The sequence below is a fragment of the Varanus komodoensis genome, unplaced genomic scaffold, assembly GCF_004798865.1.
Source record: "Varanus komodoensis strain SLA01 unplaced genomic scaffold, ASM479886v1 scaffold3, whole genome shotgun sequence".
Classification (NCBI taxonomy): Eukaryota; Metazoa; Chordata; class Lepidosauria; order Squamata; family Varanidae; genus Varanus; species Varanus komodoensis.
The window spans coordinates 26,277,494-26,302,563 of NW_025335761.1; the positions used below are offsets into that span (position 1 = coordinate 26,277,494).

At 41.1% G+C, this 25,070-nt stretch overlaps 1 long non-coding RNA gene across 1 annotated transcript; it reads left to right on the forward strand.

Annotated features, from left to right (window-relative positions):
- The first annotated feature begins 1,052 nt into the window (after positions 1 to 1,052).
- LOC123026634 lies at positions 1,053 to 25,070 on the forward strand. Its single transcript, XR_006415344.1, has 6 exons — positions 1,053 to 1,183; positions 7,090 to 7,151; positions 10,248 to 10,324; positions 15,208 to 15,459; positions 19,668 to 19,819; positions 24,717 to 25,070. It is a non-coding gene; the product is annotated as an uncharacterized LOC123026634 (long non-coding RNA).

Sequence of the window (25,070 nt, forward strand, 5' to 3'; positions counted from 1 at the left end):
TGTAAGGATTCCTTATTCATTGTATTTGTTACAGTTATATCCCACTTTCTTCCAAGGAAATGAAAGCGGCTTACACAATCCTCAATTTTCTCCTCAAAAAATGCTGTGTGGTAGGCTTGGTCAGAGTGGTTCTCTGGCCAAAAATCACCCAATGAGCTTCATGAGTAAATGGGGACTATAACAAGGTCTACTGAGTCTCAGTTCAGTACTCTAACCACTACTGACCATATTTCTATTGGCCAAATTCTAAACATATTTAGGGATCACTATTTTAATAAAATATTTTAATATATACATGCTCAATCAGCAAACACATAATGGACTCCTCTTACATCTAGATTCAAAATGCATTACTTAAAAATACATATATATTTAAATCTAGTAACTTTCCCAGTTACTCAGTTAACTTTGTTGTAACATGCCATCAAGTAGTTCCTGACTTCCGCTGACCCTATACACGTAAGCCCTCCAAAATGCCTTGTCCTTAACAGCCCTGTCTAGCACTTGTATACTCAGTGCTGTGGCTTCCATTATTGTCTTGCTTTCTTATGATGTGAGAAACAAAAAAAGCAGCACAGCTTCAGTTCTGCCATTTTTGGTTCCATGGAAAGTTCTGGCTTGATTTAATCTAGGACCCATTTGTTTGTCTTTCTGTGAGTCCAGGGTATTTGTAAAGCTCTTCTCCTGCACCCTTGTTTGAACACATTGATTTTCTTCCTGTCAGTTTTTTCACTAGCCAAACAACTATCTATGATTGCTGATCCATGGCGTTAGTTTTTAAAATTCTTCATGTCCTCTATGTGAAGGGCAACATAATTGCTATATCACTTTAGTCAAAGACTGTAAGGAAGAATGTGTCCTGTTGATCCTTCTAGATCTTCCAGTGGCCTTTGATACTTTGGCAGCAGGACCTGGCAGAGATTCTTGGGGATTCTGCTGTGTTCCAGCCTAGCGGGAAGTACAGTTCTGGGCACCCTTCAAAGTGTTGATTTGCCTTGCAAAACATTCACATGCTTTAATCCACATAGCCTCTGCCTTGAGTGGAAGTTGTTTCCACTCATTGTGAGCGGACTATCTGATTTCTGCACAGTCTCTCTCCACCGCCCGTCCTGCTGAAGCTGCCCATGGAAACTCACACAATGTTGTGAAATGAGGACAATCCTCAAGAACAACTTTCAGACAGGTAGGCTTCACCTCAGCAAGGAAACTCAATTCATAGAATGTGTGTAATAGAGATCATTTTAATACACCAATTCTTAATGGGTATTCCTTGAATGTCTTTCATAGCTCAGTATAACAAGCACTGCAATTGGGCATATAATTAGCAGCTGGGAATGTATATTGCTCTATCTAAGCAGCCAAGCTGGCCGGAAAAATATTCCAAAACTCATTAAGTGTAACGCCTTTATTAGGCCAGCTCAAAACAACACAATATGCAAACTTTTGAGATCTTCAGATTTCTTCATCAGGTAAGACATGGGAGGGAATAAAGAAAGGAATTCAGGGTAGATGTTGTAGTCAGGGTGTTTGCATGGTCAGGGTCTTCAGATGATATAGAAAAAGAGGGATTTTGGATATTCCAGAGGGACTCTACCAGGTGATTTGATGGTTTCAGTGCTACCTAGATGAAGGGCTAAAGATGAAAGGAGAGAGATCTAAAGCAAACAAAATAACAGCATATTTTAACTCAAAGTCTTCTTGACAATAACTAAACCTTAGGAGAGGCATTAACCTTTTAGATTATAGAAAATATTGAACAAGTTGGGGAACCATCAAATAAATAGTGTTTGCAGGAAAGGGGGTAGAAGAAGGTCAAGAAGGCCAACAGGTCCAAACCTGCTCAAGCAGGACTCCAAGTTAAAACATCCCTCTCATATGGCTGCCCAGCTATATCTTGAATGCGACTAGTGTGGGAGAGCCCACAACCTTCCTGGGTAATTGGTTCCATTGTCTTATTGCTGTAACAGTCAGGAAGCTCTCCCTGATGTTCAATAGGAATCTGGCTTCCTGTAACTTGAGCCTGTTGTTCTGCATGCTGCACTCTGGAATGATCAAGAAGAGATCCTGCCCTTCCTCTATGTGACAACCGTCATGATTCTGGTACAACCTGAGTAACTTACAGTTGGCTAAAAATGAACAGATTGAAAAAGCCATGGTTTCATCACTATTCTCTCTCTTCCTGACCCTTCAGAAAGAAGTCAGTTTGTCACAGTGGGAAAACCTGACCTTTTAAATGCTGCCATGATGCATTATAACCTGAAAACACAAAGCCATGTTGACAATAATGTCTGCTCTTGCTTTTTAAATTTTTTATGAGGACCTCTGCTATAATACTCAATTGTGATTGCTAATCACTTGTATTATTCTTGAACTATTGGCATTCAACTATGAGTAGTAACAAAACCAGACAGATTTTTTGACTTTTATGTTCTCTATTTTATCTCCAGTTTACCCTTTTATTTTTAGTACTGTGTATACGATGCCTTAATCTTGTCTCAATTATAAACTCAGGTCAGATTACATTGGTGAGCCATTTGTCCTAAATTACTCCCTACTCATACAACATTCACCCACTGGCATCCTGTCAGCCTAAACTATGCAATAAAAGGAGGCGTTAAAGACAGCTGCTCCTTCTGACTCATCTCATCTCCCAGTCTTACTATAAAGGATGTTACTATAATTTTTAGATGAAGCAAGCAAGTTTACTGATGCAGAATTATTAGTAGGAAAACTCTAGGAACTGTTGCTTACTTCATGGGAAAGCACACGTGTTGACCTTTTTCTTACACTGTGTGCACACCTACATGAAGACGTCAATGCTTTCATTGCATTTGATACTGCACTCTCTCACAGGCACTCTGCGGGAATATGGCCAGCTTTAACATCTCTGGGTTGATCAAATGGAATAATAGGCCTTCGTATTTGTTGGTGAGGGAAAGATGGGTATGAGGAATTGATTCCATTGTTGTCCCATGTGTTCTTTACCTTAAATTCCATTTGTGGCACTTCAATCAGGAGGAGGGGTGCCCATGTTCTCAGCTTCAGAAAATACCCAAACTACAGCTTTATCTGAAAGTTTCTGCATACAGGTTTGGCTGATTAGCTAATCTTTCACTTTCCCAAACAGAGAGTTATTTTTGTAATACTTCTAGAGCGCAAGAAAATTGTTTCTGCCTCTGGCCAAACTCAGAGATGGGGAGCCTCTTTCAGCTTGACAACTAAATTTCATTTCAGAGAAGTTCTCAGAGGTTACATTCTTCTGCTGCTTCTGCTGCGTGGGGCCAACCCTCACCTGAAACCCAGCATGTGTTAGCTGAAATCTCTCCCTGCACATAGCTAAACTAGATGAGAGGCATTGCTACCTGTTAAAATGAAGGGGGGAGGGGGGGAAGAGATAGCAGACTACACAAGAACCATCCAACAATCAGTAGTTGAGGGAAAGGGGATAGGCCATCTGCGGAATCTCCATTGAGCCAGATTTGGACCCTGGGCTTGAGGTTCCCTTCCCTGGTCTACTTCCTATTAATGCCTGGCTCATGCTGATGCCCTACCATTATGACTTTATTCAGAGATAAAGGGTTAGACAGAAGGGTTTCCAGATTGGTTGGCTGGCTGGTTCTTTTGAAAAATCTTGCCACCTGTAGTTTGGTTCTGGTAAAAACTGTCTTACAGAAGGTGCCACCTAGCATGGGAAAGAATGAGTGATTGGTAAAAATGGGAGTTTTCTTCTATGCTAGGCAGCAGTTTCAGGAAAGCAATTGTCACTGGGACCATGGTGTGGAGTAAGAAATGGTTAAAACAACCCTCCTAGTCCTGGTTCCCTCTCCCATGCATGCTATTTGTGCCAGGAACACCCAGCTGGGTGGCTGTTTCAAGAAAGTCAACCATACAATATGCAGAGATAGAGCAGGGTTTCACTCAGCACAATTTACTTTATTAGTTACAGCTTAGAGTGTGACATGACATATGAAAGGATCTCTTAATGCTGACCCAAGGCAGTGGCTCCCCTCAAGTAGCTGCAGTGCAAACTGGAGAAAGCCTCCCACAGTCTGTTCCCAGTTCCCAGCCCACTGCACCTCCTTTGACCAAGGGAAGCATGCCAGCAGGACACCCTGAACAAAGCCAGGACTATTTCCATGGACTCCCATGGACACCTGTGCATAAACTAGAGCCCCCCAAGGCAGCCAGGGACTCTAGCTTAGCATCATCAAACTAAAACTACACAGTTAACATACTCGTCTGTTCCCATGACATGACAACCAGCTGCAGGTTGACCCATTGTCTTTTTTTCAGGATTGATGAATTTCAATTGACACAGCAATCCCCAAGCAAGATTGCATAAACAACCTGGCATCACAGCTCATCATGTGTTAAATAACCCTCAATAAGCCACAATGTGTTGTGTGAACCATGTCAAAATATACTTTAGCCCTTAGTCAGCTGGTTTACCAGTGCTTAACTAAAAGAGTAGTTAAGATCATTGGGAAATAGTAAATCTGTATTAAACAATCTTACTGAATCTTCTGGAGAAGGAACTTAGCATGATACTTCTTTTGCAGATTTCAGAGGGTATCTATTGACTCTTTTGTTTCTCCTTCTGTATATCCTCATAAGAAACATAGAGAATATGTATCACCCACCTACCTATTGTAATAGTCCTTCTGAAAAAGTGGGAGTAAGAAGTCAGACATGAATAAAGTGTTGTGGAATTTATGTTTTGCAATAAGGAATACTTCTCATGTTCTATAGATTTATGATGTACTTACTAGAACATTGCTCATGTTCTATGGGTTTATGATGTGCCTATTGGAATAAGGAGTTTCTTGGAATCCAAGAGGCTTTGCTATCAGAGGGAAATTTCTTATTGTTGGCAAAGTAGTTTACATTTTGTTAATTCTCTGGGATTCACACTGACCAAACTCCAAATTTAGATTTAGGTGATATCATTTCAGCTAGAAACACAAACAGGGCCGAACATGCTTTTGTCCTTTCCAATTATGCACCTGACAGAGAGCATATAATCAAGTGGCGAAAGTTTCCAGTGAAATGTAAGTTGAATCAAAGGTTAAATAACAGAAACGCCTCTTCTGTTTATGGTTACTTTTGCAAGTCTCCTTCAAGACACAGGGTAGAGATATGGCAGTGCCATGCTGGTGCTTGACCAGGGGTGCCCTAAGATATTTTGCAGCTTGAGGCAGACCTAGATGGCAGAGGTCCCTGCCCCCCATCCCACCAGCACCACCTACATAAGCTGTCCAGACTGACAGCTGAATCTATCTACTATACTTGCAATCTGGCAATTCCTGCGCTTCACTGGAGAGCGGCTAGTTACCTTCACATGCATAGATAGGGCAGACTTGCCTGGCACAGAACTCTGTCTTCCAACGTCTCATCATCACCCCCAGTATCTGCTGCTTGAAATAGGGAACTCACCCCGACTTGGTGTCATTAAATGCCTCCAATTGTAAACTATGTCTATAACCTGAAGTGTTGTACCTTCACCATACTGAGTCTGAATTGTGGCACCTATTAATGGGGAATCCGTGGATCCTGTTTTCCCCCTTTTTGATATTTGTCTCTCTGGATATGCTTTGAATGTTGTGAACATACTTTGAAATTTTTTAAAAATATCAAGCAATATAAAAATGTTCCCAGTACTGCTACTAATCATTAATACATATGTTTCTGCTTTCTTAGCCTGCCAAAATTGGTGGAAACCTCTGCTGCTATTAGTGACTTGCTTCCTTTCTTGGTTTAATGGGCATTAATGAGAACAGGATACTATAATCCAGTGTCTCTCCAGACCTGTGAATGGGCAGTCCATTAAGCCAGGACTGGTTAATTCAGACAAATGACTGCAACCACAAAATTGGATTGCATTGCTTGCCTCCTTCCAATATTTCCAATATTTAGCTATTTTGTAAGCTAGACAAAATGTTAAATGGGTAGTGGGATTTCCTTTGGGACTGTAGAAGGGTGGGAAATAACTGCATCAGCTTGCTCATATGTTCAAATGAGGCTTAAAAAGAAAAAAAAGGAAGCTTTTTTGTTGAAGTGTGTCCAATTTACTAGAATCTTGGATAGATAAGTTGGCACCTGTTACATATTATTTATGTGAGAGATCCTCAGGTACAGGTGAATTAGAACTAGGAGCAGGAAGAATTAAGGAGAGGCTATCTACAAAATGGGATCTGAAAAGGAATATTGATGGCAAGGAGGAAAATGAAACAGAATAAAAAACCCTGAAGAGAAGTATTTGCAAAAAAAGCCCCATGTTTATACAAATGTCAGCAAACAGTATTAGACCACTCTGTAGTCATTTATTCAGAAAAATGTACTCTTTTCATTGTCCAGCCTCTATTTTGCTGTTCTGAGGTTAGGAATATGGTAATATCCTCAGGTGGACCGTGTTGAAATGGGAGGATATCCCAACATTCCATTGGACAGAGGCTCCCTAGGAAGAGGAAGGAATCTGTAACATTCTCACAAATGGTGCAAATATCACGGTCTTGTCCCATTAAAAAAATCTAGATGGGGCATTCCCTTTTTCTTCTTTAGTTTCTTGCTCATATGACTAGGGCAGGACATAAAGGGCCTTATGACCGGGACAAAGCATTAAGGGTGTTCCTTTGATAGAAGTTACTTAGAACTTGAAAATGGTTTAACAGAAAGCAAAGAAGAATTTGTGGATGGACTGAGGAAGGTTCCAAGAAAGAAGCTCAAGGTAGCAGGAATACTGGAGGATACCCCCACCCCCACCCCAATGTTGTAGCAATAGAGAAGGTGATGAGTGATAACTTGAACAGGTCATAAGGATAAATTAATAAGTTTGGTAATTGCATCTAAGTGATCCTTGCTCACTAGCATTTTAATATGGGCTCTCACAAATGAAAACTTATGCTTAATGAATCCAGTCTTTCTTTCTGTTGTCTCAGTATATGACCTCATTTAACTGAGCATGTGGCTGCTTCTCTGGTCAGTTTTTATCATCAGCTGACTTGCATGAGGGGAAACAAAGGCATGTTTGTACTATACTTGTGGTGGTATTTAGCTTGTGGATGTTCATTTGCTTCTTTACTTACATATTAGCATCTGCCTGAAAAAATAAGCCAGATCTTCAAAAGACTATTCACCACAACATATACCGCAAGGTAAGCTCGTTGTTTATCAATATTCTAATGACAAGACAGGATATTCTCTTGAATTTAAACTGTGTTGTTGGGATATACGCATATGCAGATTTGGCCAAACGTTATGCACTGTTAGGAGGGCATAAAACTGGAAAACAACAGCTTTCTACCAACTGTAGTTTTTGCCCCTCTCCTCATTTCTCTAGCTGAATGAAGAGCTCTAGAAAACACAAAATCTTGTTAACTATTTTGCAACATTTTACTTGTCCCAATGAAGGTATTGCTCTAATCTGAATTTTGGATTTTTTCTTTTGGGCTAGTACAGCTACACAGGCTTTTTCAAGTTAAATTACTGAGACTTTCAGGAATGTCTATTGCATTACAGAAAATCCATCCTCATGAATTTATCTGTTCATTGTTCTTTTTAATGCCTAATATTTGTTATATAAATTTCTTATAAATTACAAATTCTACTGTATGTATACAGATATGCATACTTTGCCCTTCCCATCCCAGTTGCAGCCTTCAATGAACAAAACCTCTCAAGCAGCAGAGCAGATAGAGGCTAAGATACAGGCCATGCAAATGCACTATCAAACAGTCCTGTTTTACATTGTCACCAGGAAACAAGAACCTTTTTCTAGGACCGTAGATTTTCATAGCCTGGATGCCACTACCAAGAAGGTTCTGCCCTGTATTTCTTCCACCATACCACTGAGGGGCATACATAGGCATTCTTATAGTAGTGCAAGCAGAACATCTTCCCAAATTTTCTGCAGTAAAACCTGAGTCTTCTGAATTGCCCAGTGACATTGTCTGTTGCAATGGCTGCCTCTTCCCTTTGAGCTTTGTAGCTTTGCATTGACCTGGAACTCACGCCCTTAGAAGACCCATCAGGAGTGTGGCATCAAGGCACAGCCAACTGCATGAAGGAGATAGTGCCATGTCTTTGCAGCAGTCTGCTTACTGCTTTTGTCTCCCCAGAGCCTTTTGCTTTTACATTCCCACTGTTGGGAATTTGCTTGCCGTGAATACTTGAAGGATGAGCCAGAATAGAAGTCAAGAGCAAGGAAAGCTCCCTGTAAAATAGCAGGATTACACACAGCTTCTACTTTGACGGCCCAATATGGGAACTGTGAGCTTCTGTTCAGCAGCCCTCACAAACCTCTTTTTTCACATCTGTTTTCAATTTCTCCCATACAGCGACACATTACATGAAAAGGAAAGTATGGGGTTCTCTCTACAAGGCATTTAACCCAGCACTTTAGTTGAGGCTATTTCTTCCACTTGCTTTCTGGGAGGAATACAGCGTCTTTTATATAAGGGCTTTCCCCACTGGAGTCTTTCCTCTTTGCCTTTCCTCACATTCCTGTATGTTTTTTGACACAGCACAGGAGGAGAATTGCAAAATTACCTTAAGCTTCTTTGGTGAATAATAGTGGCCTCCAGAAAATTAGTGTCACCTGGAAAAATTCTCTCCTGCATCTATTCTTCTTGTCTTTGTTCTGCTATTGTATTCTTCCATTTTCTTCTTTACTCTATTGAGACCAAGAAGGAAGGGAGGTTCTGAACTATATTGGACTTTATGGAATCAGACAAAACATTTTGTTTTTCTCCTCTGCCCCATCAACCATTTGGGAGATGTGGCTTCACATGAGGTGCTGCAGATGATTGCTCTGGCTCTTTCATGAAACTTTACAGGCGGTCTGGATGCTGTCTTCTTCTTTTCATGGCCTTCACCTGTTTTCTTACCATTACTTCCAGCTTCTTGCTTAATAATGAATATTTATGAATTAGAACAACATGGAACAGCTGCACAGTGCCTTCTAATTGCTTGCACTAGGAATTTTCCAGATTTGCAGAGAAAGGAATCTGGTTCTGCTTTGTTTATCAGCTGCCATTACCCATCCAAGAAATGATGAATTTTAATACACTGATTATGATCACTTATGCAATCCTATGTATGAATCCTTGGATCTTAGTCCTGTTATGTTCAGTGGTGCGCATTTACAAGAAAGTGTACATAGAATTGCAGCTTGAGTTGGCTTTGTGCCAGTGTTTGCAGCATGTTCTTCTACTTGTTCATTCAGAAGCAAGTCCTTTTGTAACCATGGTATTTTCCAATTCCACCTCCCTGATTTGGCTAGCCTTTTCAGCCCAATGCAACGCATGCTTTGACACTTATGTTCTGCCTTTTTACATGGATTCTGGTTTCAGTGGTGATGGAAATGCACTTTGTACAGGCTCAGAAATAGCTTTTTCCTAAATTAGCCCTAGCATTGAAAAATGAATCCTTGGCTGGATCCTGGTGAAATCTCAGCAAAAAGGAAATTATGCAAAGGAAGAGACAACAAAAGCTTGCTTATAGCAAGAAAGAGGTAGGGGAGAGGTACAGAAACATACATGAAACATTGTTGGGTTTTTTTAAGAATTATTGGACAGAGGAAAGATGATGAGTGATTATTGGATGGTGGACAACAGAATTTATGTGACTTGGTTGCAAATTCCTCACAACAGTTATGGCCAGTGCTTATCTCTAAAAAGGCAATGCTGAGCTTTTAATCTCCGTTTGTAACCTGTGTGGAATATATTCCATTATTTTAAAAGTGAGCATTGTGCAGGAAAGAGAGAAGCTGTAACTCATCACTGTTGAGGGGAAATCTTTATTTCACAGTTATTTTTGCTTACACCTATGATATTTTAAATAAATTCTAGGAATTCTAATTGCTATGTTCAGTTTTCTCCTGACAATGAATGTATGTAGTAGGGCTTATATGGAAGGAGAGCCAGCTTTTGGATATAATTATTTGAAACTGTTATGGCTTTCAAGGTCAAAAACTGCATTTTGCCCACCAGCTAAAGTTGTAGAAAAGTCCTGCTGGTTATTCAGAATCAGTCCCTGCTCCAGCAGCTGTTCTGTACAGGTGTGTTCCTCAAGGAGTCCAACCCCTATACAGAAACTCTGGTTGCATGACCCAGGTTATTTATTGCTGCTATCTAGTCCTATCCTTGGTAAATTTGTAGCCAGATGATTGTCTGGACTGGGATTAGCTCCACAGCCTCACAAGTTTATTTTGTTCACTGGCTGATTTAACACTGCCTTGATTCTCTTATCAGGTATCAGTGCTGCTTCAAGAAGAATTTGTTTCCTCTTTTAGTTCTAGAAAACAGCAATTCCAGTGAACTAGGAAAAGGTAAAGCTCTATTTATATTCACTTTCTCACTGCCTTCATAATTGAGCCTTCCTATATAATAGGAATCTTCCTAGTGTTTTAAGGTTCTGGATATACAGCACTGTCAGGATTTTAATCCCCAATTAGCCAGGTTGGTTTGTCTAACTGTGTGTGTGTGTGTGTGTGTGTGTGTGTGTGTGTGTGTGTGTGTGAGTGAGAGAGAGAGAGAGAGAGAGAGAGAGAGAGAGAGAGAGAGAGAGAGAGAGAGAGCACCCTACCAGCACTGTCTGCTAGAAAAGCTCTTTACTGAAGCATTCACAAAGCAATACAGAGCAGCCCTCTCCTCCAAGAGAGATCAGCACTCTTACTAACAATTCAAATGGTTTTATACATATAGGAGCCAAATGTCAATCATTGGCCATCTTGGCCTCTATACTTTGATCTTTCCTTCTGCCCATAGTTAGCTTTTGAAAGTAGAATGTACTAATTTACCACATTCCACACATAGCTTAACATAGCATAATAGACAGACACCCATCACTATCTTCCCTGTGATAGGTGATATAATAGTTCTGTGGCACAATTACAATCACTAATGCAATCTCAGCTAAACACTAGCTGAAACACAAAGGCCTCAGTAAGTTTACAAAGGGTTCAAGCACAGGGAATCAGAAAGAAAATATAAGATGACATATCACAATACCAAGGAATTGTAATATTGTAAACCCAAAATCACAATCCAAGAAAAAAATTGGATGTGTATGCAGCTTAAGAATTGCAGCCCACAAATATCACTTATGAATATACATCCAGATAAATTCTTAAGACTGGGGTCTCATCAGTGCTTTTATCCTAGGGAAGCACATGCTCCCTCTCTCTCATACACACACAGTGTTTTATAATTTCTAGGAGTACGGCTGTGTTTACATGACATGCTGACTCATCATGGATGGTTTGAGGGCAACAAGCCACTGAGACACTCCATTGCTTGTTTTAGGGTTCATTTCATCCATAATGGGGTGGCATATTGCCTGAACATGGGTGACGGCACCCATCATGGATAAAGGGAATGAGTGAGTGAAAAACCTCTGCCCAAGGAACACTTGAGGACTGTTGCTGGCTTGGTAATCTGCCTGCCACAGTCACAAACTGTTTTCAGCTTGCCATGCCCCCTCGCCACCACTCCACACCTTTTTTCCCTTTCTGGAGATTGTGGTCTCCAGCTTGATAGGTAGAATTTGCTCTCCCCTTTTTGATACCCACAGACAATGCCTTCAAAGTGGGGAGCTCTATCCAAAACAAACAAACCCCACAAAGAAAAACCCCATCCTTTTAAAAGGTGATGACATGAACTGGTCAAACTTCTTGAGCACATGGTGTATTAAAATGGGAGCACCCTTAGGACCCATCTTGTGAAATAATAATAATGTTCACCAATATTGGCACACACTAAGGATTCCAAATGGGGGGGGGTGGAGTTCACCCTCTAACAACCCCTCCAATATGCTACATTCAAAGACTCTCACTGGCTGCCAAAATGGGGATCACAAAAGCTGGCTCTCAGGCTGGAGAGTCCAAACTCAGAAAAGAGATCAGATGTGATGAGAAGAGGTGGGGAAAGGGGAGAAAGCTGCAGCAAGCAAACAAGTTACAGTTGTGGGGAGAGACAGTAGACAGCTCAATTCTACTGCCCTTGGGATACCCACAGAAGGACCCTGGGTGTGTGTGAATGAACAACCCACTGTGAGTCCAATCATCTGTTGGGTTCAACAGTTTGTGTGGTTTGTTCACAGAATGACTAACCCACTGTGGCTTATTGCCAGGCTGGGTTGGCATGACATGCAAACCAACTTGTAAATTTTCAATTCATATCCTTTCTTGCTACTTTTTATTCTGCCCATGCATCAAAGGCTTTATCTTTGCACATTAAAGCCACACATTCTGACACTGGATTTTTATTTATGAAGCTTTCCTCTGCAGTTCTGCATATTTTTGTTGAGATGCCAAAATAATAAGAGCAAATGTAATCTAGCATACCTAGCCATTGTTAGGATTCCAGTACATAAATATATTTTAGCAGATTTCTGAATTAACTCATCTAATTATATTACTAGGTTCAAGATGGATTGTGCCTGTGTCATATGGGGACTGATTTGGCTGATCATACTCTTCTTCCTTGGATGGCCGATAAGCATATTCTTAGGAGGACTGTATGGATTCTTCTCTCCTTTAACTACATTGATAGGTCTAGATGATGTCAGTGAAATTTTGTTGAAGGGAGTAAACCTGGGAAGACAGTGTGCTAAGAATGTGCTCAATGGAAAGCCTCTTTGTTAGCAGGGACGCTACACTCAGCCAGAAAGCATTCTTTTGAGTCCAGTAACAAATTGTACAATGGTTTAGTTATACCATTTCCATTCTAAAGCTATTCAGGTTTTAAGGAACATACAATTTGCATTTGGAATTCTGTAAATAAGTGTTTGAAGCCAACTTTTCTTGTAAAACCCCAATCCTACTGGTGTTATTTTTTTAACCTGAAAACCAGTGTATTGAAACTGGAGATTTTTAAAATCAGAACATCAGATTTCTGCAGGATAGCATCAAAAAAGAATATCAGATTCTCAGATCCAGAAGATCCAAAACTTGGATGTATATATACACTGTAACTCTTTAATGGGAAAAACTGGTTTTCTAGATTTTGTTTTGTTTCCTCAGTTATCTATAATTCAGACTTGAGCTGCTCATTGAAGCTGTGTGTTGTTACTAACATATACATTAATCTGTATTAATAACTTCATTGTGTATTATATTAAACTTTGCTGTGAAGGTTAGAAGTCATCACTTTTGTGTGAGTTCTCATGTAATTGTTCAAGTATGTTATACATCAGTTATAATAAAACGACTTCAATTTGCTGTTTTGCGTGGGGGAAATTCTTTATAATACCTTTAGACCAGGTTTAAAGGAAGAATCCTTTCAAGGGAGTTTGCACACCAAGCCCTTTCAGGTGCTGGTGTCATGTGTTTCCATTCTAAATATATGAAATGGCTAAATTCTGCTAATATTTATCTCAGAGTACCACTGCACTGTTGCCTGTGCCTATTTTCCACTTGGGCTCCCTTCTAACATTACATTTTCAGAGCGGAGGCCGCTTTAATGTAACTGGGTAATGCGCAAAGAAGTGGGCCAATGGGAGCAGGCCAGGATGTAACTCCTCCGAATGTCACCATCTTGGCAACTGGAGCAACCTGAGCCATTGCCACAACACGGGCTCCTCACAGCTGTCTTGTGTGTCTCACGTCACCTGGAAAAAAGTACCTCAGCAGCTCCATGCTGCAAAGGCAAAGCAACCAGACTGTTTTGCCATTGCACATTTCCATGAAACCTGACATGCCCTTAACTTCAAGTTAAGGGCACGTGGCTGCACAAGAGCTGGTTTGCCTGAATTGATAATATCTTGAAAAGCATGAACAATTCTGCGTACCACGTCCTCTTCAGTTCTCTGTTTATTAGCAGCTCTCTACTTATAAGAAACACATCATTTTCTAAATATAATGAGGTGATGGTTTTTAACAATACTTGTTCATTGTAGTTTTTCCAAGTTCAGAATTATATGAAGCCTAAATTCTAACTTAACTTGAAGAACTTGGAAAATTGCAGTGAAGAATGATCCATCAAATCAGCCACCCTAGCAAAATCTTTTATTTCATTACAACTATATACATGTGTATGCAGAAATAAACCCCACTGAGTTCAGTAGAGTTAAAAATCTGGTAAGTGTATATAGGAGATTGTAAACCTCCTGCTTTGTTTTCTCTGTGCAATTTTCTTTAAGTCACAGCCTTCAGTTTGGGATTGACAGTAGCAACTGAGAAGAGAGTGAGACAATCTGATTTCATCTTATTGGGAAGATGCTGCTGTTACCCTCTAGATTTCTAAACCCCTTCTGTCAAATTCACATTCATTGCACTGTAGAGATTGCTGAGAAACATTTTTTAGCCAGTTGCTAAGGTGCAGTTTTGTTCTCACTTTCTCATCCTCTCCTTTCCCTTTTATACCAATCCATAACAGCACGCCTGTTGTGACAACCTTGAAGCCAGTGCCAATCTTGGCCAGGCTTCTGGCATGATTACTGCATGCCCATCCCAGGATCAGTGCAGCTGTTCTTAAACATCTTCATCAGTGTTGTTCTCAAGCCAACTATTTTGCTAATAGCACAGAGGTTTACAGAATGGTGGGCCACAGAGAGATCAGCTAACAGATTTCCTACTTTCCCTTTCCTGTTATCCAGAAAGGAGAGAGAGAGATTGCTAGAAGAAAGCATACTAAAAGTTTCTGAGGGAGGTCTTCCTCCTCCTCAACATAGTTGGACTGTTCTCACAATGAACAGCAAAAGGTTAGCTATATTATTCACATATAGTGCAATCCACACTTCAGTGGACTTAGGATCCTTGCATTTTTATTCCATATACAGCTTTGCATTTGCCATACTCCCTTGGTAAAAAGAAGAGTTTGTTTCAAATACCAAATATTTCTGAAAAGTGACTAATACATTAATAAAACAAATACATTTATGGACACATCCTTATAAATTAATAACTAGGGAACAGAACTGCAAGGAAGCTTAAGTGCTACTTAAGGGTGGTATAAACCTAATGCACATAGAAGTCACAGGCATTCGTGTTAGGGGAATTTCCACTACAAGTAGTCCATGTACCAGTGAAAAAGACACAGATGAGAACTAAAAGTCAAGGGTAGCAAAGAACAAGGAGATTTGTGCAGTTGATCTTTTTCAAGGTGCATCTACACAACTAGGAATAACTGAAAGAGCAAATTAGCTGATATTCAGAAATGACTGGAAAGGCAAACAGATCTCATGGCCTGCATCACATGTGCATTTTTGCAGGGTCTGAAAATACAGAAAACAAGCACAGCAACAAGAGGCAGCAGTATACAATTTACACATTCAAGAGAGAGGAAAAGGATGAGATGACCAATAAAAAGAGCCAATATTGTTTCTTCAGCATCACAACAGCTTAGCTTGAAAGCAACAACCTTTCCAAACATGCTGCAAGCGAACGACCTCTGATGGCGTTTGTCAATGAGGACACCTGCTAGTTACTATTCCTCAGAAATGACACACACATTCTGGCACAAGGTAAGTTCCAAAAAGGAATTTTATTCTGGCTGCTCCGACTTCCAGTATATGTATCTGGGGTTCTCACATACTATCATAGTATTGCCCCCTCAAATAAGGAAAATAATGACCAAACTATTGCTTGAACTAGTGGGTGGCCCCAGGGCCCTTGCTGTCTCATGTCGTAGACCAGTTCCTTAGCTGCAATACATATGGCATTTATGGAGGCTACAATTCAGCTAAAAATTAGGGAAAGGGTTAGGAGGCCATAGATTATATAAGAGTCCTCAGTTCCCCAGCCACTTTCAAATATCTGGCAGACCAAAAGAGGTTTAACTAGCATAATGCATAGAGATATATGCACTCATAGTGTACCTCATTTAGATGCTGTTTAAATTATTCTCCATAATTTATAGAGGCATTATACCTTCAGTAAAAGAGTCCCTGTAGTCTCTTTGGAGCACAGTTATCTATTCTTACCTGGTCTGAACAGCAACGTAAGCATGAGCCCTGGAAATGGAGTGGCACTGCACGGTCTTTTAGATTTCCCTATGTGTGACATCATACTGGTTACTTAGAAACAATGATGCATTGAGTAGCCTGTAAGCATCAAGCCATTTCTATGAGGAGACACATGGATTTTTTGTGAAGTTCTCTTCAAATACTTGCTGATGTCTTCAGATCACAGCGAACACTTGAAAAACAAAGTAGCCATTTTGAAAAAGAATTGCAGGAATCTATATCTACAAGGTAAGCTGTTCCCTTATAGACCACTAATTCTGTGCTCTTTGTGAATGGGAAATGTTCCTAGAGTTCAAGAGGCAAGTTAGAAGGACAAAGCATCATGGCAGAGCAGGTTGCATGGCTAATGTGTTTCTCCTGTCTGTTGTGATTGGCACAAAAGAGGCAAGATCCTGATAGTAGACGATCAGTCAAACTGCTGAAATCAAACTGTTTTTATACAAATCTATTGTATGAGCACACTTTGAATAGTGCGTTCAGTTCTGATCACCCAAAAATGATATTGTAGAATTAGAAAAAGTGCAGAAAAGGACAACCAAAATGATGAAGGGGCTGGAGCAGCTCCCTTATGAGGACAGGACAGGTTTCAATATCTAGGACAGTTTAGTTTAGGGAAATGGCAAGTAAGGGGAGACATGATAGACATGTGGAAAGGTATGCATGGTCTGATGCAAGTGGATGTGAGACATTTTTCACCTTCTCATAATATTAGAACCCTGGGTCATCCCATAAAGCAAATCGGTGGGAGATTCTGGACTGATACAAGGAAGTACTTAGGGCATAAATTGTGGAATTTGCTATGGCAAGATGTGATGAACCCTGGTTTGGATAGCTTTAAAAGGGGATTAGACAAGTGTATGGAGAACAAGGTTCTCAGTGGCTGCTAGTTCTGATGACTATATGCTACTCCAGTATCCAAGGTGGAATGCCTGCGTGTATTCAGGTGCTTGAGCCAGAGGATGCTGCTGCTTTCATGTCCTCTTTCAGGATTCCCCACAAGCAGCTGGTTGGGCACTGTGTGAACAGAATGCTGGACTAGGTGAAGCCTTCTCTGACCTTGCATGGCCTTTCTATGTTCTCATGTGCCCCTTCAACTCAGCTCAGGCCCTTACAGGTTCCATTCCCACTCTTGCACCAAGTCTCATGAGACAAGGACCTAGAGTCAGCCCTTGCAATCTGTGCTCAAGGCCTGCAACTGTGGGCCCATAGGGGCAGCTGTCTCTTCTTCCTCCCATTCCTTGTAGGTTTCCCTATGGTGGTCGATAGGGATTCACAGTTAATTTATCTTGCAGAGGTCTGTTATGCATTCATAAGAGTAACCTCGACCCTAACCCTAATACTGACTGGCTGGTTTACTGAACAAGCACCACTCTTATATGCCTCTGACTCTAATCATACAGTTAGCAGTCATGTGTTTGGCTTTTTAAAAGGAAATTGCAGGTGCATCTCCCCCACCCCTGCCGCATCCAGGTTGGGCTTGTTATGTTAACATTTTCAGTTTGATTGGAGATATACTCAAAGATATGCTCTTACTCAAAAGTGTTTGGAAGTCTGCATCTTAAGCTTCCCCAGTTGGCAAAAGCAATGCCATTGGCTTTGAGAGCAGCAGCAATTATGCTGGGCACAAGTCCCAACAAGCTACCAAAAGGAATGCCAGGAGCAGGTGGGCAGATGCGTATTCAGTACTGAACCTGCTCCTGCCCTCAATGGGCCCTTGACCAGGGTGCAAAGCATGCTCTGGGGTTGTGTGTCTCTGCATGTGCATGTGTGGCAAACAGATCTTTCTGGATAATTAATGTGGTTTGGCACAAAGCAAAAAGGGATTCCAGGCACAGTAAGCATGCTGAGGATTGTGCTCAAAAAGAAAATGAGGAGAGATTTTGATAGCCGGTTGCATCCCAGATTCACTCTTGGAGCTAAGACAAGCCAGCATGGTAGATGTACAGGTGGGGAGAATGGAATGAATTAATTTGACCTCTGGTTAGTTATTCATAGAAGCCTTAATATTCATTCTAGTAGGTACTAGGTAGCTGAGAATACTTGAGAATTGGGTTGTTTTCCCAGCCAGTCCCCTCAATTTGCCAGTTGAAGTGGTACCTTCATGGGTAGTTGGAGTGTTACTGGCAGGATAGTTAGCATGACTGGCCCAAGACAGCGTGGTTTGAAACTCTCCAACAGTGGCAATGGGACAGCTTCCTTCACTACACCTGATGGGAACAGGTAGCTCATGGGGTACAGAGCGCGTGCTGTATGCCCTGTAGCAATGTCCACCAACAACTTCCCAAAATCTCCTGCCTGAAGCAACCACTTCATTCAGCCTAAGGTTGAGTCTGGTCCCCAGAGAGACCCTCCTTCTAATTGAATCAAGGCTCAGTCATGCATTCTGGGTGGTCCTTCACTCTGCACCATTCCAGGTCTTACTTGGAATTTCTGGCAGCTTTTCCAGCCTTGCCTTCTGGAGCAAAATAGCTTCAAGAGCCCCGATGTCTGGGCAATGTCCAATAGACCCTGACACACAATGCATGTGAGCCGAGAGCCTGCACCTATGAAGCACCTCGGCAGCAGCTCACCCCTCCCAGAACTCCTAATCTGCACTGGGAAAGTGTGTTCCATATTAGTGGTCCTGAATGCTTCCAGACAAGCCCAGACAACAACGTAACCCAGACTTGCAATCCTCCCATGTTTTTTCCACTGCTTCTTTTGGTTCTTTCCACAGAAAAATCAGTTGAGGAGGCAAATACGGAATAGCTGGAAAACCCCTATTGCTAGGTCTGGGAGCCATGCTCTGGAAGCATCCCAGTCCAGTACTCGTGTAGGTGCATTAAGGATATCAGAACAAAAGGGAAGCCATGCTGGATCAGACCAATGGTTCATCTAGTTCAGCACTCCATATACCCAGTGGCAGCCAGGTGTCCGTGGGATCCCTCAGGCAGGAGGGGTGCAAGACCGCCTCCTGCCCAGCTCCGCAGTAACTGGTGCACAGCAGAGGAGGTAGCACATAGCCAGCAAGGCTATAGAGCTTTGGCTATTGGGCAGTATAAAAATGAAGTTAATAAATATATAAATAATAGCAACTGATCGTCTTGTCCTCCATGAATCTGTCCAATCTCTTTTTAAACCCATCCAAATCCCCATTTCCTCTAGCAGTGAATTCACACATATATTGTGTGAAGAAGCACTTCCTTTTGTCCAAAATGAACTCTGAGCCACCTTCAAGGGCAGGCCATGGAGGTCACATTGCAGAAGTCCACATGTGCTGCCAATTTCAAGAGTTCACAGTTAGTGTGAACTGTGTTCTGTCTTTCATAGACCTCAGGGGCTGCTTTCATCCTTCACTCCATCTTAATTGCAGAACCCCAACAGATAATGTCTCGCTATCCTTAAAATCATCTAAGGGAGAGTTGGGAGAGTGAGGGTGCAGCTGAAGTGCCTGTCAAAGCATCACTGTATGGAGACTGACAGGAGAGCCCTTTTGCAACCTGATGTTATTGTCAGTTTTTTTCCTGTTTTCATTTCATTAAAATATTTGCATATCTTCTTTCATGCAATTTGGAATTTCCAGCCATGTTCAGTGAAGTACGACAATGAATCCTTTTAAAATACTGAATTATTGTTTATCCTTAATAATGGTATGCGTGGCAAATCTTATTTGCCTATTTTTAAAGAATGTCTAGCACTGAGAAAAATCTTTCTTCTGATGTCGCTAGGGTATTTCAGAGGAGCTTGTTTGATAAGCAATGTCTGCTTATGGTGATGAAGATGAGGGAGAAGGAGGAGGCTATGAGGATGTTGATGCGGCATCTGAAAAAAAAGCACCCTCTGAGAAACTTCTGCCTCCACCTACTGCACCTCCTAAACCGTATGGCTTTTTCTTTTTTGTGCACAATCTATGTTTCACATATTCTACTTCCTATGTGGCAAGATGTATAACTGTTAATCTAATTTTTCTTAGGAAAAGAAAAATTAGATTAGGCCACACAATTGCCCACAGCAATTTAGGGTTCAAACCATGCATGTTTAGGCAGATTTTTTTCCTGTCCAAAGATGCACAGGATAGTTCCCTTAATGATAAAGACAGAATGCAGTGAATTGGATTCAGAGGTAGTTATACCCAGCCTAGATCATTTGAAGTCAGTATGGCTTAAGTTAGCACTAATTAACCAGGTCCATTGAATTACAATGATGCGGATCTATGTGTGGATGACTGGGAAATGCTGGGAGTTGGACTTTTTCCTTTCTAAGCATGCATAGAGTTGTATCTGAAGATTATTTCTAGCTATGTGTCTTCAGGACTTACGGAACAATTGTATGCATATTTTGTCAGAAAGAATTTCCATTGTTTTTGATCAAGTTTACTCCTGAGATTGCATTCTCAGAAACTGAAAGAGACAGCTGAGAAACTAATTGCCCATTCATCAAGAAACACTGTATCTGTTGGACTTTAAAGAGATAAACTTGGGAGGCTAGCTTTGTATTCAATACGGAACTGCAGGCTTTCATAACTTTGCAATAATGGGTGTTTTTTGGTGAACAATTGAAAATTCTTATCTGGGTATTTCTAGGTAAGTTATACATTACCTGGATTACTGGAATGGCAGACATTTTGGTATAAATGTATGCAATGTATGTATAAATTTATTTTTATTTATAAAAGCATTTTATATTATTTGGGGTCATTCACAAGAGCTCCAAAGTTGGTATCTAAAAGAAAAACAAGCAAACAAAGAAAACTTTGCAATAAGAGTAAACCCACTGATCTTAAGGGGGAATTACTTCCCACAAAACATGCTTAAAATGCCCTATCTGGATTCCATTCCTGAATTAGGTAGCAGCAAGAAAAGAAATGGTAAGTACCCAAAGTAATCCTATACATGTTTAGTCAGACCTCTGCTTCTCAGTCTTCAATGGACATTCCTCCCCGGTATATGTGTTTGCTTGCTACATTTTTTCGCCACCCAACAAGGAAATACAATCATAACCTATCCCAAAATTGGCAACATCAAAATAACAAAAGAAAACATACATCTGTACAAATATCAGAATAATACAATAGTAAACATTTGAAAATCTGTAATAAAAAAGGGACTGCGGGTGGCGCAGTGGGTTAACCTGCTGAGCTGCTGGGCTGGCTGATCGAAAGGTTGACAGTTTGAATCTGTAGACGGGGTGAGCTCCCGTGCTTTGTCCCAGCTCCTGCCAACCTTGCAGTTTGAAAGCAAATAAATGCAAGTACTCATAGATAGAAAGGCACCACTTCGGTGGGAAGGTAACGGCATTCTGTGCACTTTGGTGTTCAGTCATGCTGGCCACATGACCATGGAAACTGCAGACAAATGCTGGCTCCCTCTGCTAGGAAATGGAGATGAGCATCGCCCCCTAGAGTCAGACATGACTGGACATTAAAATGTCATGGAGAAACCTTTACCTTTACCTTTAATATAAAAAATAATGAGACAGCAATACAATGAATAATCTGTGCAAAAAATCGAAGATTAAATGCCTGCTAGAGAAGGAAGTTCTTGACCTGGTATAGAAATGTCTGCATGCAGATGCCAGGTGGCTTTCCCTGGGAAGGGCTTTCCAGGGACAGGAAACCAGTATGGAAAGGGCTGGTTCCAGGAGCATAGGAGGCTGCCTTATTCTGAGTCAGACCATGGGTCCATTTAGGCCAGTGCTACAGACACTGATGGGTAGCAGCTCTGGGTTTGAGGCAGGCATTGTTGCAGACACGCCTGTACCCAGCTCCTGGGCCACAGACCTTCTCTTAAAACATTCCCCTAAGGAATATACTGAAGTAGAGAGTGGGGAAAAGAAAATGGATCAACTTGAAATCTTAATATAGGAAGGCAGATACGATTTAAAGCATCACTGAAATTTGCTAGAATGGAATTCATGATTCCAATGTAGGAATTGAAGGTATCACTTATTTCAAAGGAACAGACCAAACAAGAAAGTGTCAAATTTGATCAGATGATACTGGTTCATCAATGATGATGGAGATATTTCTAGCTCCTCCTTCCTTAGATCATTGCCCCATAAACCAAAGCAGAAGACTGGATCCTGTATGTATCCTGCCGTATACATTGGGCCAACTATTATATAAGACTGGTTCATCTTTGACAGTGGCCATGAAGTTCCCAAGCTGTTCTGCACATTTGTTAAAAGTCCTGCAACCAAAGGCTTTTCAACACTGCCTCTAAGACTGCCTGAGAAGGCTTAGGCTGGGAGACTGTCTTGGGCCCCTGAGTCCAGTTAAACACACTCAGAACTGGTCATCAGCTGAATGGGGCATTTGATGAGAAAGTTCAGACCCCTGCAGATGACGGCCATTTTGCCTCCGCTGAACAGGGTGTTGCACAAGCTAATTTGATGGTCATGTGCAGGAGAGATTTGCACCTTCCTCCTCATTCACTTTGGCATGCTTTTCTATGAGTGTTCCTTCTTGAAACACTAATGTGTGTTCTGGATATATGAAAAGACTATTAGTTTCATCATACTCTTTGCAGATTTTGTAATTCTTATTTGTTTTGTTCCCACTGATTTCAATGGGAGTCTCAGGCAATCCAGCATGGCCTTTAACTGTGGGGCTCTCCTTCTAAGCAACATGAATAGTACTGCCTGCCAAATTTTAGATGGAAACAACGTTGTCTTGTTATTTGTAAATGTTAAAAGGTATTTTTGGCTGTAAAGAATGGTGGGAAAGACTGTGGACACACCCAAACCTTGGAAGGTAGACATTTGTGCAGTCCAACTCCAAAAGAATTTCTCAGCCCAACTGGAATTAAGACATAAAGATTATTAATTGGAATATTATTTTATTTTCATATTTCTAACCCGTCCAATCACTATGCATCTCTGGAAGTCTTACAAACAAAATTCAATAAATACAACAGTATAAAAGATCATATAATACCTCAAACAATCATGAGACTAATAACCCATGACTGAAGTAAAACATAATTAAAATCTTTTAAACATTAAAATCATGGGTGACTTAAAAGGTCTTGACCTGGCGCCAGAAAGTATATAATGTTGGCATCAGGTGGATGTCTAGGGAGTGCATTCCATATAGCACATTACTATACATCTGGTTAGCTGAGCTATACTCCTACCCGGTTATTTTCCTTACTGCTTTAAATTATGTTGAGGCTTTTTGATGCCTTGGTATTCAACATGTATAATGTTCAAAGAAGGCCTGAGATATCTGGAAAGAAGGCTTTTTGTCTAAAATGTCATCAGATTTTACATGTAATGCCACCTCCATATGTTAGACTCCCACATGGACAACTAACCTGTGAAGGAAAATGGGATCATGCCTCCATGTGGCCAGAGGCTCCCTATTACAGGAGGAACCATCAGATGCACAGTTTGCTCCTTAGATCTTCATCCAACATGTGGGAGTTGGGAGCAGGCATGTGAGATGCCTCTTTCCCTCCTTCTCAGGTGCCAGTAATGTAGGACCAGGGCTTAGATCCTACATTAAAAATACTACAAAAACACAGCAAAGACTTTCATTTGCCTTTTGCACTTTTTTTTCTCTGGGTATCTTCAAGCTGAACTGCCTACTACTGCAGTAAACAAAACTCAAATCCACACATATGTATTCCTTCTAAACTCAGTAATTTGATACATGGTGTAGATAAATAGCTTCCATTCATTTATGGGCTGCATTCTTTAGAAATCAAATGCACATCCGTACTTCCTGAGCTTGTTTACAGAAGGCATTTATTATGTGCCCAGGATCCCTTGCATATGTTTGTTTATGGTTCTTTAGAAAACATCCTTCACCTCCAGTTTCACTCCTGTTTTTTTCAGAACACTTTCCTGTTTGTTGTTTGTCTGTCTGTTTTTGTAGAATGGGGAAAAGGGGATATTGTTTCTGAAAGTGTTGCTTCTACTTGTGCATTGCATGATTTTGCTATTGTGCAGCTCCGCCTAGAGGTTATGTAGTGGAAAAGAAGGTAAGGAAAAACTAGAATCTGGAACTCAATTCTGCAATGAAACCAAAAGTAGGGATTAAACAGCATCATGTAGAAAGCTCTATAGCAAGCCAATTCTAAATACTAAGAAAAAATGTTCAAATATGAAGCATTTTAGAACATTGCTGCATCACTTCCTAAATATTTCTGTCCTGAATGATATAGAGTAGGATCCCAGTCTTAATAGCATGGAATAATTAATATGCCACAGAAATCAATAGATTTCAATTGCACTGTTGGTCTACTTACTACATATTCATTAGGATCCCACAGCAGGGATCAGCCAAGTCCATGCTAAGACTGGAGGCAGAATAAATATGACACCTGAAATGTGTCTAACCATTCTCACAGAACTGTTGGAGAATAAGTGGCAGGGAGGCCCATGGGAACCAGGGGAGGAGTAGGATCAAAGCATACTTCAAATGTGAAAGTGGATGGTGGGGAAGAAAAGAGCAAGGCCATGACATTCGGTGGAGGTAAAACTCCTACCAGTGAAACCTTTGTTCCTATATCTCCACTTCTTGTCGACTATGAATAGATAATCCATTTAAATCATTTCTGTTTAAGGTGCAATCCTAGACAGAAAAGAGGCCTCCAATTCCCAGCATGCCCCACCCACCATGCTGGGAACTATATTCCTTCTTGCTGTCTAAACATGCATAGGATTGTTGTGTGATCCCACAGCATTTGCTCGAGCAGAGATATTGCTATGCGGATGCACAGCGGAGATGTGCATAAAGCGCTTTTAACTTGAATCTTTCTGCTTCTTTATCACAGCAGCCCGCCAGGTTCATTGAACTGCTGCTGTCCTCTGTGGAGTGTCCTCTGGTTGGCTGTGCTGGTCGCCTTTGCCTGGCCCTTGAGTGTGGCCATGGCGGCCCTGTATGGATTTGTGTCACCCTTGGTGTCCCTGATAGGAGTCGATGACCCGGGCGACTCCATGCTGCAAGCCGTGCACCTGGGCAAGGAGTGTGCTCAGAATGTCAGGACTGGCAGGTCCATGATCTGAAGGAGTGACTTCACCCCCTCTAGCTTCCTGTCCCTTTACATGCGTTCATCATGTAAACCTGTATGTCTCGCCTGTATATCTTTGCAGCATTTGGATTAAAATGTACCTACTTCAATACACAA